The sequence below is a fragment of the Microtus pennsylvanicus genome, chromosome 1 (genome assembly GCF_037038515.1).
Source record: "Microtus pennsylvanicus isolate mMicPen1 chromosome 1, mMicPen1.hap1, whole genome shotgun sequence".
NCBI classification, from domain to species: domain Eukaryota; kingdom Metazoa; phylum Chordata; class Mammalia; order Rodentia; family Cricetidae; genus Microtus; species Microtus pennsylvanicus.
This window is the reverse complement of record NC_134579.1, coordinates 67,332,492-67,350,180: the sequence shown is the minus strand read 5'-3', so window position 1 is coordinate 67,350,180 and position 17,689 is coordinate 67,332,492.

Genomic DNA, 17,689 nt, shown 5'->3' with positions numbered 1-17,689 from the left:
ACTGTTGACTGAGATGAACTTAGCACACAGGATATGCCATGAAAGACCTAATTAACAGTGCCCCCAAACAGTAAGAAGAATTTTGGACAAAACTACGCCCATATTCCCAAATATTGTTTGTAAGTGCTTCTTTACATTTAAAGGGGGATGTGCTATAGAGATTTGCATTGGTGTGGATCTTGGTTTATTGATGAAATTTTAAGGTTACTCTTGCTATATGTATATTTCTGCTCTTGATTAAGGTATTGTGATTGTGTAGTTCATTTAAAAGAGGTAATGTATAATGTAATATATATTAATAATCATCTATAATAGTCAAGTTTGTAGTCATGTTGGTTGGATTTTCTAGATGTATGGAGATATATTTCAGTTAGATAGCTATTCTTCAAATCTTTCAGAGACCTTCAGAATATGCCATTTAAAATGTTTAAGAACTTAAGACTTTTCATGAGAGTAAGACACATTTGCGCCTGGCAGCACAAGCTACTTCAAGAGGAAGATGGGTATCAAAGAGGCTCCTTATGGAGTTGGTTAGCCATTTGAGCAGGAAACTAACTGCTCTTGCATGGACTGCTGAAATGGATGCAGGATCCACAAAGAAATGACTGCTAAACTTGCCTAAAGGTAAGATGATATTTTGGAGTTCTTGATTCATGAAAGAGTCTGCAAGACATTCTGTAGGATACAGAAGAAAGAGAAAGGCAAACTGCTAATATAGGCAGAACTGTCTCTGAAATTTCCTGCTTCATGGAAGTCTGCTAAATACTATGGGCCTGTAGGCTGAAGATGGATGCCACAAAAATACATAAGAACTTTGGTGACTGTCCAGATGGTGAAATGTCTCTGTCAATTCTAGAGTTTTGGAAGTTGCTTACAGTGTACTTCCTGTTTACTTAGGTAATGTTATATCCTTCTGGAGTATTTGATGGACTTGAAGAATAGATAGATAGTTATAGTTTTCTTTAGTTATAATAAAAGATAAAGTAAATAGAAATATTGTAACTGTAATTCTTGCTTGATAACTGTTTTGTTATATGTAATTTTACTATGTTAAAGTTAAAACCTTCCTTTTTATTTAAACAGGAAAGAGGAGGTGAAGTAGGAGTCCCCTCTGTATGCTGTGATTACCATTAATTAATAAAGAACTTGCCTTGGCCTGTTGATAGAGCATAGCTTAGGTAGGTGGGGAGGACTAGACTGAATGCTGGGAGGAAGAAGGGCAGAGTCAGAGAGATGCCATGAAGCTGCCACAGTCAGACATACCAAATCTTTGCCTGTAAGCCACTTCCACTTGGCAATACACAGATTAATAGAAATGGGTTAAATTAATATGAGTTAGCCAATAAGAAGCTAGAGCTAATGGACCAAGCAGTGTTTTCTAATTGATTTTTATTGAGCTCTATGTTTTTCTCTGCTCCCCTCCCTGCCTCTCCTCTCCCCTTGAGCCCTTTTCCATGGTCGCCTTGCTCCCAATTTACTCAGGAGATCCTGTCATCTTCTTCTACTACCCCTGTAAATTAGATCTATGCATGTCTCCCTTAGGGTCCTCATTGTTGTCTAGATTCCCTGGGATTATGGTTTGTGTGCTGGTTTTCTTTGCTTTATGTCTAAAAATCACTTATGAGTGAGTACATGTGATAATTATCTTTCTGGGTCTGGGTTACCTCACTTACCAAAATTAAATCAAGACAAGATAAGCAAATTAAACAGGCCTATAAATGCCGAAGAAATAGAAACAGTCATCAAAAGTCTCCCAACCAAAAAAAGCCCAGGACCAGATGGTTTCAGCTCAGAATTCTATAAGATTTTCAAAGAAGAACTAATACCAATACTCTTCAAATTATTCCACACAATAGAACTAGAAGGAACATTGCCAAACTCTTTTTATGAGGTTACAATTACCCTGATACCCAAATCACAGAAAAACATTAGTAAGAAAGAGAATTACAGACGAATCTCACTCATGAACACAGATGCAAAAATACTAAATAAAATACTGACAAATCGAATCCAAGCAGTGTTTTAATTAATACATATTCAGTGTGATGATTTCAGTTCTAGGTGTCCAGGATGAACAAGCAGCCTCCTTTTACATAGCATGTCAATCCCTCAACTTTTTTTTTTGATTATTTTTTTTTATTGATAAAAGAATAAAGAAAAAAAAACAAATTTCCACCTCCTCCCAGCCTCCCCTTTCCCTCCCCCTCCTCCCACTCTTCTCCCCCTCCTCCCACTCTTCTCCCCCTCCTCCCACCCCTCTCCCCTTCCCCCCACTCCTCTCCCCCTCCCTCTCCAGTCCAAAGATCAGTCAGGGTTCCCTGCCCTGTGGTAAGTCCAAGGTCCTCCCCCCTCCGTCCATATTTAGGAAGGTGAACATCCAAACTGGCTAGGCTCCCACCAAGCCAGCAGATTGCGTAGGATCAAAACTGCGTGCCATTGTCCTTGGCGTATCATCAGCCCTCATTGTTCGTCATGATCAGAGAGTTCAGTTTTATCCCATGCTTTTTTTGGTAATAGTCCAGCTGGCCTTGGTGAGCTCCCAGTAGATCAGCTCCACTGTCTCAGTGGGTGGGTGCACCCCTCGTGGTCCCGACTTTTTTGCTCATGTTCTCCCTCCTTCTGCTCCTCGTTGGGACCTTGGGAGCTCAGTCCAGTGCTCCAGTGTGGGTCTCTGTCTCTATCTCCATCCATCACCAGATGAAAGTTCTAAGATGTAATGCAAGATATTCATCAGTATTGCGCTAGGATGGGGTCATTTCAGGTTCCCTATCCTCAGCTGCCCAAGGAAGTAACTGGGGACCTCAGCTTGGGCACCTGGGAGCCCCTCTAGGGTCAATTCTCCTGCCCACCCTAAAGTGGGTCCCTTAACTAAGAATTGTGGTTACGTGCTCCCCTATCCAACCTTCCTTTATCCCGATCCTCCTATTTCCCCAAGTCCCCCCTCCTTCCCTTCTACCTTTTCTCTCCCCATCTCCCCTAACCCCCATCCCACCCCACCCCCAAGATCCCACTTTTCTCCCCGGCAATTTTGTCTACTTCCCTTATCCAAGAGGATAACGATATGTTTTTCCTTGTGTTCACCTTCTTACTTAGCTTCTTTAGGTTCGCCAATTGTAGATTCTGTGACCCCTATTTATGGCTAGAAACCAATTATGAGTGAGTACATCCCATGTTCTTCTTTTTGGGTCTGGGATACCTCACTCAGGATAGTGCTTTCTATTTCCATCCATTTGCATGCAAAATTCGAGAAGTCATTGTTTTTTACTGCAGCGTAGTACTCTAGTGTGTATATATTCCATACTTTCTTCATCCATTCTTCCATTGAAGGGCATCTAGGTTGTTTCCAGGTTCTGGCTATTACAAATAATACTGCTATGAACATAGTTGAACAAATGCTTTTGACATGTGATAGAGCATCTCTTGGGTAAATTCCCAAGAGTGGTATTGCTGGGTCCAGGGGTAGGTTGATCCCGAATTTCCTGAGAAACCGAAACACTGACTTCCACAGTGGTTGCACAAGATTGCATTCCCACCAGCAATGGATGAGGGTACCCCTTCCTCCACAGCCTCTCCAGCAAAGGCTATCCTTGGTGTTTTTGACTTTAGCCATTCTGACAGGTGTAAGATGGTATCTCAAAGTTGTTTTGATTTGCATTTCCCTGATTGCTAAGGAAGTTGAGCACGACCTTAAGTATCTTTTGGCCATTTGAAGTTCTTCTGTTGAGAATTCTCTGTTCAGTTCAGTGCCCCATTTTTTAATTGGGTTAATTAGCATTTTAAAGTCTAGTTTCTTGAGTTCTCTATATATTTTGGAGATCAGACCTTTGTCTGTTGCGGGGTTGGTGAAGATCATCTCCCAGTCAGTAGGTTCCCTTTGTGTCTTAGTGACAGTGTCCTTTGCTTTACAGAAGCTTCTCAGTTTTAGTAGGTCCCATTTATTCAATGTTGCCCTTAATGCCTGTGCTTCTGGGGTTATACCTAAGAAGCGATCACCTGTGCCCATCTGTTGTAGGGTATTTCCCACTTTCTCTACTATCAGGTTCAGTGTTTTCGGGCTGATAATGAGGTCTTTAATCCATTTGGACTTGAGTATTGTGCACGGTGATAGATATGGGTCTATTTTCATTCTTCTACAGGTTGACATCCAGTTGTGCCAGCACCATTTGTTGAAGATGCTTTCTTTCTTCCATTGTATACTTTTAGCTCCTTTATCGAAAATGAGGTGTTCATAGGTTTGTGGGGTAAAATCCGGGTCTTCTATACGATTCCATTGGTCGACTTCTCTGTTTTTATGCCAGTACCACCCTGTTTTCATTACTGTAGCTCTGTAATAGAGTTTGAAGTCAGGGATGGTAATGCCTCCAGAAGATCCTTTATTGTATAGGATTGTTTTGGCTATCCTGGGTTTTTTGTTTTTCCATATAAAGTTGATTATTGTCCTCTCCAGATCTGTGAAGAATTTTGATGGGATCTTGATGGGGATTGCATTGAATCTATAAATTGCCTTAGGTAGAATTGCCATTTTTACTATGTTGATCCTCCCAATCCAAGAGCAAGGGATGTCCATCCATTTTTTGGTATCCTCATCAATTTCTTTCTTCAATGCCTTAAAGTTCTTGTCAAATAGATCTTTCACTTCCTTGGTTAGATTTACCCCAAGATATTTTATGCTGTTTGTGGCTATCGTGAATGGAGAAGCTTCTCTGATTTCCCTCTCTGCTTCCATATCCTTTGTGTATAAGAGGGCGACTGATTTTTTGGAGTTGATCTTGTATCCTGCCACATTACTAAAGCTGTTAATCAGCTGTAAAAGTTCTTTGGTGGAGTTTTGGGGATCGCTTATGTACACTATCATATCATCTGCGAATAACGAAAGTTTAACTTCTTCCTTTCCAATTCGAATCCCCTTGATCCCATTATGCTGTCTTATTGCTATTGCTAGAACTTCCAGCACTATATTGAAGAGGTATGGCGAAAGTGGACAGCCTTGTCGTGTTCCTGAGTTAAGCGGGATGGCTTTGAGTTTCTCTCCGTTTAATTTGATGATAGCTGTCGGCTTGCTGTATATAGCTTTTATTATATTTAGGTATGACCCTTGTATCCCTAATCTCTCCAAGACTTTTAACATAAATAGATGTTGAATTTTGTCGAATGCTTTTTCAGCATCTAATGAAATGATCATATGGTTTTTTTCTTTCAGTTTATTTATATGATGGATTACATTGATAGATTTTCGTATGTTGAACCAGCCCTGCATCTCAGGAATGAAGCCTACTTGATCATAATGGATAATTTTTCGGATGTGTTCTTGGATTCGGTTTGCCAGTATTTTGTTGAGGATTTTTGCGTCGATATTCATGAGTGAGATCGGCCTGTAATTCTCTTTCCTGGTTGAGTCTTTGTGTGGTTTTGGTATCAGAGTAACTGTAGCTTCATAAAAGGAATTTGGTAATGACCCTTCAGTTTCTATATTGTGAAATACATTAAGGAGTATAGGTATTAGGTCTTCTTGGAAGTTCTGGTAGAATTCCGCATTGAAACCATCTGGTCCTGGGCTTTTTTTGGTAGGGAGGTTTTTGATAACCTCTTCTAATTCTTCGCGACTAACAGGTCTATTTAGATTGTTCACCTGGTCCTGATTTAACTTTGGTAAATGATATTTATCTAAGAAAGTATCCATTTCCTTTACATTTTCCAGTTTTGTGGCGTATAGGCTTTTGTAGTAGGATCTAATGATTCTCTGAATTTCCTCTGTGTCTGTGGTTATGTCCCCCTTTTCATTTCTGATCTTATTAATTTGCAAATTCTCTCTCTGCCGTTTGATTAGTTTGGATAGGGGTTTGTCAATCTTGTTGATTTTCTCCAGGAACCAGCTTTTTGTTTCATTGATTCTTTGGATTGTTCTCTGTGTTTCTATTTTATTGATTTCAGCCCTCAGTTTGATTATTTCCAGTCTCCTACTCCTCCTAGGTGAGTCTGCTTCTTTTTTTTCTAGAGCTTTCAGGTGGGCTGTTAAGTCTCCAATGTGAGCTTTCTCTGTTTTCTTTAAGTGGGCACTTAATGCTATGAACTTTCCTCTTAGGACTGCTTTCATAGTGTCCCATAAGTTTGAGTATGTTGTTTCTTTATTTTCATTGAATTCCAGGAAGACTTTAATTTCTTTCTTTATTTCTTCCTTAATCCAGGTGTGGTTCAGTAGTTGGCTGTTCAGTTTCCATGACTTTGTGGGCTTTCCGGGGGTAGCCTTGTTGTTGAATTCTAACTTTAATCCATGGTGATCTGATAAGACACAGGTGGTTAGTAATACTTTTTTGTAACTGTGGATGTTTGCTTTGTTACCGACTATGTGGTCGATTTTCGAGAAGGTTCCATGAGCTGCAGAGAAGAAGGTGTATTCTTTCCTATTTGGGTGGAATGTTCTATAGATGTCTGTTAAGTCCATTTCTTTCATTACCTCCATTAGTTGTCTTATTTCTCTGTTAGGTTTCTGTCTGATTGACCTGTCCATTGGTGAGAGAGGAGTGTTGAAATCTCCTACTATTAGTGTGTGCGGTTTGATGGCTGCCTTGAATTTTAGCAATGTTTCTTTTATGTACGTGGGTGCTTTTATATTAGGGGCATAGATGTTCAGGATTGAGACTTCATCCTGATGAACTGTTCCTGTTATGAATATAAAATGCCCCTCTCCATCTCTTCTGATTGATTTAAGTTTGAAGTCAACTTTGTTAGAGATTAGTATGGCCACACCTGCTTGTTTCTTAGGTCCATTTGCTTGATAGGCCTTTTCCCAACCCTTTACTCTGAGTAGGTGCCTGTCTTTGTGGTTGAGGTGTGTTTCTTGTAAACAGCAGAATGTTGGATCCTGTTTCCTTATCCAATCTCTTAGCCTGTGCCTTTTTATAGGTGAGTTGAGACCATTGACATTAAGTGATATTAATGACCAGTGGTTGTTAACTCCGGTCATTGTTTTTTAGTCGTAGAGTTTGTGTGTATCCCTTCTTTGGTTTGTGTTGATGAAGGGTCTCTAGATGTCTGAGTTATTGTGGTCATTATTGGATTCCTTGGTTAGTGATTTTCCTTCTATTACTTTCTGTAAGGCTGGATTTGTGGCTGCATATTGTTTGAATTTGTTTTTATCCTGGAAAATTTTATTTTCTCCATTTATAGTGAACGAAAGCTTGGCTGGGTATAGTAATCTGGGCTTGCATCCATGGTCTCTCAGTTTCTGCAGTACATCTATCCAGGACCTTCTGGCTTTCATGGTTTCCATGGAAAAGTCAGGTGTAAGTCTGATAGGTTTACCTTTGTAAGTAATTTGGCCTTTTTCCTTTGCCGCTCTTAATATTTTTTCCTTATTCTGAATGCTTTGTGTTTTGATAATTATATGGCGAGGGGATGTTTTTTTTTGATCCAGCCTATTCGGTGTTCTGTATGCTTCTTGCACCTTCATAGGTATATCTTTCTTTAGGTTGGGAAAGTTTTCTTCTATAATTTTATTAAATATATTTTCTGGACCATTGAGCTGCACTTCTTCTCCTTCTTCTACTCCTATTATTCTTAGGTTTGGTCTTTTTATTGTGTCCCATATTTCCTGAATGTTTTGTGATGAGAGTTTGTTGGACTTGCTGTTTTCTTTGATCATAGTGTTTATTTTCTCTATGGTATCTTCAGAATCTGAGAGTCTTTCTTCTATCTCTTGTATTCTGCTGGTTATGCTTGTTTCTGTAGTCTCTATTCGTTTACCTAGATTTTCCATGTCCAGCCGGCCCTCTGTTTGTGTTTTCTTCTTTGCCTCTAATTCAGTTTTCAAGTCTTGAACTGTTTCCATTATCTGTTTGATTGTTTTTCCTTGGTTTTCTAGGGTATCATTCACTGATTTATTCAATTCTTCAAACTTTCTGTTATATTTCTCATCCATTTCTATAAGGGCGTTTTTTACATGCTGTTTAAGGGCGTCAATCACTTTCATGAAGTCAAACTTTTCTCCTTCTTGATTAAGGTGTTCATGTCCTTCCGTTGTGAGGTTGCTGGATTCTGGTGGCTTCATGTTGCTTTTCAATTTGTTGGGCGAATTCTTGCCTTGACGTCTGCCCATCTCTTCTTCCAAATACTCCCTTATGGGTCTTCTTTTACCAGATCAGGTCTCCTTGCCTACCCAACGCGGCCTCCCAAATGTTGGCTCTCCTGGCACCAAGGGATCAGGTCTCCGTGCCCAACCCTGGCTCGTCCCAACGCTGGTTCTCCCCAATGCTGGTTCTCCTCAACGCTGGTTCTCCTGGGGCCGAGAGATCAGGCCTCCGTGCTGGTTGGGCAGCTCGCAAACAAAGCGCCTACCCTCCTTGGTGCAGGCAGGCCACAGAAACAAGGGCAGTGGAGCCCGCCCGGGCGCCGGGAGGACTGGGACCCAGCTCCCAATGCCTCGCGCCAAAAGAGGGCGGGGGGGGGGGGGGGGGGGGGGGGGGGGGGCAAGTGGGGAGGGCTCTATACGGAAGCTGGGTGGGCCAGGAAGAAAGAGGCAGTAACCAGGGAATAGAGGTCCTGCAGAGAGCCCAAGAAAGACAGGAGGCCAAGGGACCCCCGAGATCCCTGTCCCTGGCTGGCGCCGCGGGCCAGAAACTCACCCCAATGCTGGTTCTCCTGGGGCCGAGAGATCAGGCCTCGGTGCTGGTTGGGCAGCTCGCAAACAAAGCGCCTACCCTCCTTGGTGCAGGCAGGCCACAGAAACAAGGGCAGTGGAGCCCGCCCGGGCGCCGGGAGGACTGGGCTCCCTCAACTTTTAATACTCAGACACAGAGACACTAGCTTTTGAGATAATAATCATCACCATAGTTTGTCTGACAAAACACTATTTAAAAAATATTTAAAGTGGTATATAAAAACTATAATACATGATTGAACGTGGTGGTACACACCTTTACTACCAACACTCAGGAGGCACAGGTAGGGGGATCCCTGTGAGTTTGTTCCAGTCTGGCCTTGTCCATACACCAAGTTCCAGATGGACCAGGGCTTCATAGAGATAGAGAGAGCCTGTTTCAAAAGGACATGTGTAGTGAATGTGGGGTTTTATTTCAAAGTTAAATTCTTATCTTTTAAAATAGCCTTTAATAACTGTAAGATGCTGCCAAATAGCCCTTGTCATACTAAGTCTCTATAGCACATACACAAAAATTTAAAAGCTAAAGACTCACAGCATACTACGAAAGAAAATGTTCTACTCACAGAGAAGATGAGAGAGGAAAGAAATAAAAAGAAGTTACAGCACAATTAAGATGATGATAGTGCAGGGCAAGAAACCAGTCATTTACAGTAGCACCCCAAAATTAAAACGCTAGAGTAATCTTAACTGAGGAGGCAAAAGACCTGGGTGTGCAAAACCATAAAATGTTCATTAAAGTTAATGAAGAAGATCTATGAGCTCATGGTCTGGAAGTGCTATTTAAATGGCCATACTCCCTAAAGCAATATACAGATGATTTGGTACAGGCCTTCAAAACTCCACTGACATTTTCCCTATAAATAGTAAACAAACAAACAACCATATTGAATAAAACAGAGTTGGATGTGCAGCTCATTAGGAGAGAGCTTGCCTGGCATGTGGACTTGGACTTAAAGGGGCCACACACACACACACACTCAAGAAGGGGACAGGAAGGAGGGAAAGGAGGGAGTAAGGGACGGAGGAAGAAAGGAAGAAGGAAGGAAGGAAGGACAGAAGGAAGGAAGGACAATTGGATGGAATTTCAAAGCTCACCAAATAACCAAAGAGGTTCTGAGCATAAAGGACAAAGCAGGTATAAAATTATCTGTTCCATAAAACTGCAAAATTGGATTAAAATAAACAGTCTGTGGCCATGGAGATAGCTCAACAGGCTAGGGTGCTGTCAAGTATGTTGATGAAAACATCAGATAGGTAGATAAGAATAAAGCAGAAAAATCTGCAACATAGGTCTCTGGTGTTACATAATGATTCTTTTAGTCTCAGTTTGGGTGGATACTAATGGTATGTAAGTGCATTCCAAAACAATTTATTTACCTATTAGTCACAAAGAAGTTGGTGGATGCATGGCTACTATAAGGGATCCCTTTCCAATATAGGTGGCTTTGCAGTCACACGCTCTAGTCACTCTGCCCGAATACCCAGTGCAACGACAAATAGAAACGTTGAGAAAGGGCTTCCTCAGTCACTCCAGCTTTTCACTGTTCTTGCTGTTTATTTTGTTGCTTCTTTGTAGGGGTCATTTTCATATTGAAGAAGTACCTTTCATTTCCTACTTTTATGTATTCGCTATGAAAAGACATCAGAGTTTTATAAATTCTTTTCTTCCATATATTAAGTGAAATATTTACTTGAAATAAAGTACCTCTTTATTCTATCAATAATATATATAGTCTCTGAATTTTTTTCTACTTAGCATACCTTAGTCATGGTCATGGTGTATGATCTTTTTTGTGTATGTTTGCCAGGTTCAATTTGTTGGCATTTTACAGAGAAAAATTTCTATAGTTTCTTATTAATTCACTATTCATTTGGGTTGTCAGGTTAATTCTGGCCTCATACAACAGAGGTTCTCTCCTCTTCTGTGTTTGTAGGAGCTTGTGACATTGAAGTCAAATTGTCTGCCTACAGTCCTGTACCCACACACTCTTCTATGTCATCCTTTTGCTCATGATTCCTTTCCAACTCCCTTGAAGCAGCACTTTCAAAAACCATCAGACACTTAGCCCCTCCTTTCCCTGGATGCTCTCCTACTCCCCACTGCTGAGGTCGTTTTTAACCAAGGACTACTCTCTGGTTCTCCCCCATATTGATTGTCACCATTTCATGGTTCCTTGTGTGGACTTAAAACCTCTCAGGCTTTGACTCTATTCTCTTTCGCTGTCGCTCTTCAGCCTGCTCCTAGAGATAGTGATTTGGATTCCTACCACCAGCCAGTGAAACAATTTATCCTTCTTTTCTTACCTCTCCTATGAGTAACAAAATTGCAAATCCCAAGATGGTTTGCTTCCTGGGTTTCTTATTAGTTTCTCAGTGAACGTAAACCTTGTGCTTACCTCTAAGTGGTTTCTCTTTCCGTTTCATGATCATTGTTGTACTAAATGGCCCTGTTTACCTGCACCATTGAAAGACATTCCTTTTCCCGTTCCTGCTCCTTTTTCAGTGTCACAGCATCTTCACTTACACCCTCTTATTTTGTGAATCTTTGTGCTCCCTTCTGCTCTCTCTTTAGAGCCAGAAGGATAACACTTTACATTGGTACAACTAAAACAGCCACATTAACAAGTCTCCTCTCGCTCACAGTGCCTCCCATCAACACATTTTCAGAGGCACTGGAATAATCCTTGAGAAGTATAAATGCTTGTCCATAATACACTAACTTAAAACCATCTATATTTTTATCATTTGCCAATATAAAATTGGTCCATTATAAACCAGAAGGTTCTGCATTGCAGTCTTCATCCACTTCTCTAGTCTCATCACTGTCTATCTTCTTTTGACATCACTTAACCAAAGATGTAGTCTTTCAGTTCTTCAAAATTTCCAAGCCTCACTCTGCCACAAAAAAAAAAAAAAAAAAAAAATTGCACCTGGTTGGAAACCCCTTGTCTTTCTGTCTGTCTATCTCTGTTCTTTTTTCTTTCCCTCTGCATTTTAAGGTTCAGTGAAAGTGTCACTTCCTCAGTCAACTCTCTTATTGATTCCTCAGGACTAGGTTCATCACCCAGTCATAGCCTATCACTGAACCATAAGATTTTCCTGAAAAATCTCATATCCCAACTCTAAATCAAGTAGCCGTATTTGGTTTTCTACAGTGCCCATTGCAGCAAAAGTTTTTAACTCTTATCTGTATTGCCTAATTTATAACTAAGTCTGTCTAATTTATAACTAAATCTGTCTCAACAACCAGAATTGTTGGTCCCATCTGACCCCAGAGATAGTTAATAATTAGATTTGTGCTTCTGTATGGAGGCGCAAAAATGTGAGCATATTTTCATCTTGTCTGATGATCAGAGAGTTTGGAGGTTGCTCAAAATGATTGACAAGTGTAGAAATAGGTCCTGATTTAGGATGTGGTTGCTTCTTTTTTTTTGACATTATTATGGCTCATCCAAGTAGATCTGTTTTATCCTGATAGATGGTAGGGATATGTAACCATATTTCTGCTTCTTCTTTTATAATATGAGGTTACCTGGGGAATGGCTGCCTTCAGGATACTTGCTCTAGAGTGGCTTCACTGCCTAAACAACAGAATGCTAAGGACTTGATGTTGCAAAGTGTTAAAAACAATTAACTGTCCAAGTCGTCCTTTGTATCATGTTTTAAAAAAATCTTTTGTTGCCTTCTTCCCCCTTTTGTATTGGGGTATAAAGATGTATGGAAAATTAAATGTGGACAATATCAGTATTCATTAAAACACTCCCCCCCAGTATTATTCTATGGTTTTTGTTTTATTGCTTTTCATAGATTTTCATATTTTTTATTTATATTTCAAAACTCTCATGCCCCTACCCTGGCAAGAGGTGTTTTGTCGAGGCTGGTCCTTGACACTTCTGTTTATGTGGCACTTAAACCTTACCTGTTGGAGTGAATAAGTTCCAACTATTTCACACACAGCAAGACCATTCCAAGGAAAGTATGATAGATGCTCTCAAAATCATGGATCTCTGAAGCATTCAAGTTCAGAGCTGGAAAAGAGAAGTGATATATGCATCTGTTAGCCTTCTACATGAAAGAATTATATGGCATTGAGTGAGAGAGATGATGGATAGCTGAGTGGGACTTGATGGCTGACATGGTCTGTAAACTACAGATATACAGATATCTAAAGAAAGAAGAAAGAAAGAAAGAAAGAAAGAAAGAAAGAAAGAAAGAGAGAGAGAGAAAGAAAGAAGAAAAGAAAGAGAGAGGGAGGAAGGAAGGAGGGAAGGACAAATGAAAGAAGGGAGAGAGATTGAGAAAGAGAGAAGGAAGAAAGGAAGGAAGAAGGTAGGAAGTAGATATGCATTCAGACACGGCAATAAACTATAAGGGAGCTTTTTGTGCTTGAAAATAATGTTGATATCAATGGGAAAGAACTCTTTTGGGCATCACCACTAAAGAAGATGGTAGGCCTCCTAAAGGAAAAACCTTTTCTGATAAAAACGGTATCAAATAATGAACCTTCTTATAACTTGTGCACCCTTCTCCTTCTGTGTGGCTTTTAGATATGATATAGACTATTGATTAATATAAAGCCTTTGTCCCTTCATAGAAACTAACTCATGTGTAATATGTCTGCACTTGGCCCCTCTGCTACCTCTATTAGATTCTGTGCTCTGGAGTCTTGTTTGCTCTTCTTCAACCTTGATTTCAGCCTTTCCCTTTCTCTTGTACTGATCACAGTCTCAGACCTTGCCTTCCTGTGCAAAGCAGGTAAGAGGATACTCTCAAGAGACCACCCTGTGTCCCCACAGCTCTTTTTCTAGAAAAATCCTCATCCTTTGCTCACTGTGCCTGGAGAACTGATTATCTTTAAATCCAAGGTCATACTTTCCAATTGAAAAGATTCCTTGCCTTTTGCTGCTTCATCTTTTACACATTGCCTCAACATTTCTTTGTCTACTTTTTGCGTTCTATTAGTGTTTCAGCCATTTATCCAAACTCTGTATCCCAAGAAATTCTAGGTTGTGTGAAAATCAAGATGGTGGCTCCTCATTTTCCTCGCTTTATTCTTCTTTCAGCTTGTCGTGGGGGTTAAAGGAAAAAATGGATGTGACACAGTGTAACATGTATTTAACACAGAGCTTGAAACATGACATTGATGGGTCTCCTTCTTCTCCTTGACTAATGTTCAATACTCCTTCTCTATGTGGACTCCAGCCCTTTTTAGTGGCCAACCATGTCTAGAAATTCATATTTTCTTTATTCAAAACCAGAGGAAGAATTCGTGTCCTTCTATCTGGAGACCCAAAAGTTTACAGGAAGTATACAAAAGAGCAGCTCCAACCCAAGGCTTCATACAGGACAGTGATTTTATTTGGTCACAAGTCGATGATGCCACCCTGCTCCACAGGTTCCATTTTGCCTTTGTGCCACAATGTTTTTCAAGATTTTTTTTGAAGAAACAGTCAAAAATATCGATATATTTAATAACAATTGAACTTACGTATTGAGAAGTTCAGATTCGTTTTATTAGCAAAATTGTTATTATGTGTCCTCAGCACCTGTTTGAGTAACAATGCATGTGGAAGAAATTGCTGCCAGGCACGTTGGCCTGCACTTTTATTCCCAGCACTTAGGAGGCAGAGACAGGCAAATCTCTGTGAATTTAAAGGCAGCCTGGTCTACAAAATGATTTTCATGACAGTTGGGGATGTTATACAGAGAAACTTTGTCAAAATAAATAAATAAAGCACCAAAAATCCTAATAAACAAACAAATAAAAAAAAGATGAGATTCAAGAAGAAATTGCCAGTATCCCAATGAGATTTCTTCCTCTGTTAGAAACTTTTAGTTGGAATCCATATTTATGGAGATTTTTGCCTTGACGTGTATAATTTGTACTTCCTGCCTGGCTAAGACTCAGCTGATCCTAAGACCACTAACTGCGGTGATGGAGTGAATTCGGATTTATGGGCACTTCACTTAGCTTTGCTGACAGGTAGGAATGCAGAGGAATGGATTCCCTGAAAGGGAGGGGATGTAGAAACAATCAGTTTTGCTGACTGCTACAGCTCAGGTCTGCTCAGGGTTAGGTGGATTCTTCTGCAACTTTCCTTTGTCCCTTAAAAAGAACCCAGCTCTTATCTTTTTTTTTCTCATCTAATTCTTTTATTTTTTTAAATTTATTTATTTATTAAAGATTTCTGCCTCCTCCCTGCCACCACCTCCCATTTCTCTCCCCCTCTCCCTATCAAGTCACCCTCCCTTTTCAGCCCAAAGAGCAATCAGGGTTCCCTGCCCTGTGGGAAGTCCAAGGACCACCCACCTCCGTCGAGGTCTAGTAAGGTGAGCATCCAAACTGCCTAGACTCCCACAAAGCCAGTATGTGCAGTAGGATCAAAACTCCATTGCCATTGTTCTTGAGTTCTCAGTAGTCCTCATTGTCTGTTATGTTCAGCGAGTCTAGTTTTATCCCATGTTTTTTCAGACCCAGGCTACTCAGCAGTAAAAAACAAGGACTTCTTGAAGTTTTCATACAAATGGACAGAAATAGAAAACACTATCCTGAGTAAGGTAAGCCAGACCCAAAAAGAGGAACATGAGATGTACTCACTCATATTTGGTTTCTAGCCATAAATAAAGGACATTGAGCCTAAAGTTTGTGATCCTAGAGAAGCTAAATAAGAAGGCGAACCCAAAGAAAAACATATAGGCACCCTCCTGAATATTAACCTTCATCAGGCAATGAAAGGAGACAGAGACAGAGACCCACATTGGAGCACCGGACTGAAATCTCAAGGTACAAATCAGGAGCAGATGGAGAGAGAGCACGAGCAAGGAACTCAGGACTGCGAGGGGTGCACCCACACACTGAGACAATGGGGATGTTCTATCGGGAACTCACCCAGCTCTTATCTTTATTGAGCCTGTTTCCCTCTCCAATCTGCTTTACCGTTTACATGTTCCCTCTTTCCCAGCTTGTCTCAAATCAGAGCTACCAAGCTTGATTTAAAACCATCTCATACTGAGAGCACTGGTACTCTTCAAACTCTGAAGGCAAAGGACCCCGTAGAGTAACACTGACCAGCCCCCCAGCTGACTGGGATTGCTATACGTATAGTTCTTGTCTCCTCCACTCCCATACCCACATCTCTGTCCTTTCCCTATGTAATACTGGTGCTATCGTCACTGTGGGGAGAGATTCTCTAACATGTTTGGGTGTCCCGGTTAGGGCAGGCAAAATCATTTCCTTTCCTGCTTAAACGTAAAACATCCTCTCACACAATCCTGTGGTTGAACGCCTGGTCCCCAGCTGGTGCTGTTGTTTGGGGAGGGTTGAAAAAAACCACGAGTGGGTGAGGTCTGGTAGTGCAAGTGAGTTACGGTGTTTAGGCCTGTGAGGTCATAGCCTGCCTGGTCCTTCATTCTGCTTCTGCCTAGATGTAATGGGGCAGCTGGCTGCTGCACAATCTTGCTGCTGTTAGCAATGCCACTGCAGCCATGTCTTCCCCACTGCAACAGAGTCATGTCTACCCCACAGGCACCATAAGATCCCACCAGGGCAGAGTGTTACCCCTGACACCATAAGATCCCACCAAAGCAGAGTGTTACCCTTGACACTGTATAATCTACCAAGGCAGAGTGTTACCCCCGACACCATACGATCCCACCAGGGCAGAGTGTTACCCCCGACACCACACAATCCCACCAGGGCAGAGTGTTACTTCTAACACCGTACGATCCCACTAGGGCAGAGTGTTAACTCTGACACTGTACAATCCCACCAAGGCAGAGTGTTACCTCTCACTCCATATGATTCCCCCAAGGCAGAGTGTTACCCCTGACACCATAAGATGATATAAATCTGCCTTCCCTTAAATGTCTTTGATAGATATTTTTGCCATAGCTACTAGAAAGGTGATTGTTCTCTCTCTCTCTCTCTGCCTCCCCCCATTGGACTCTGCACTGAAGTTGCACAGATTTGATACAATACCCCAGAATCAATTCTTTGGCTGGAAGCATCTTTGACATGAGACACTTCCATCTCTATCATGCAGCCCTTACAGCCCAAGAACAGATTTTCCTTGTGAGCTGGAGAAAAACAGGAATACAGCCGTGGTATCTAAGAATACATTGCTTAAAAAAAAAAAGCAATTCTTAAGTATCTATCTGTTCAACCCTGTAAAAGTAATCAGCAGCAGCCTAAGGAGAAAATTACTTTCTGTTAGTTTGTATCTCTTCTTCTTTTACTCCACCTTCCAAAAATGTTTGAAACATACAGTACTAACTAGATCCCTTGTTTGCTCCAAAAGTTGCCTAATGCACTATTGTCATTAATAACAAAGTCCAAAGGACTTGGTTTGGAGTCCTGATGCTACCTGGACACCAGCCAGTCCTCTTGGAAGACTCAGAAAGCAGGAGGGATGATTGCCCTTGATTCATGGCTGCTGCTATGCTTTTCACTAATTCCCTGCAGAGCCTTTGTTCACCCCTGACCTTTATCCGTCCTGCCAAGACAGAGCAGTCACTGTCAGGAGTGATGTAATTAAATGGAAGGTCCATAAGGACTTTGTGAAGAGAGAGAGAACCGGCAGCATCAGCTCCTCAGTTTAATTAGCTAATGAATGCCTCTGTCATTTTTATATGCGGAGCCTTGTTCCTACCACTCTGCTTGAATACAAAACTGCACATTATTGGCAGGAAGTATGCTCTTAATCCTTGGGTCCACGCTGAAGATTCCCCATGACCTGAATTTAATACCGTCATACAAAATCCTCACCCACTATATTTCGGTATGCCTTCTGCATTCTGGGTCATTCCACCTTAGCCTGAGTTTTTGGAAAGGAAAACCCATGGTGAAATTCCATACTGATGTTGTATTGAAAAATACAAAGGAATATAAAACACACACACACACACACACACACACACACACACACACACACACACACACAAAGGGTCTGTAATTATCTACTCGAGCTGTTCTAATATCTAGTTTACAGTATCTACTCTGAAATCCATGACTGATGGCAGCCACAGGTCCTG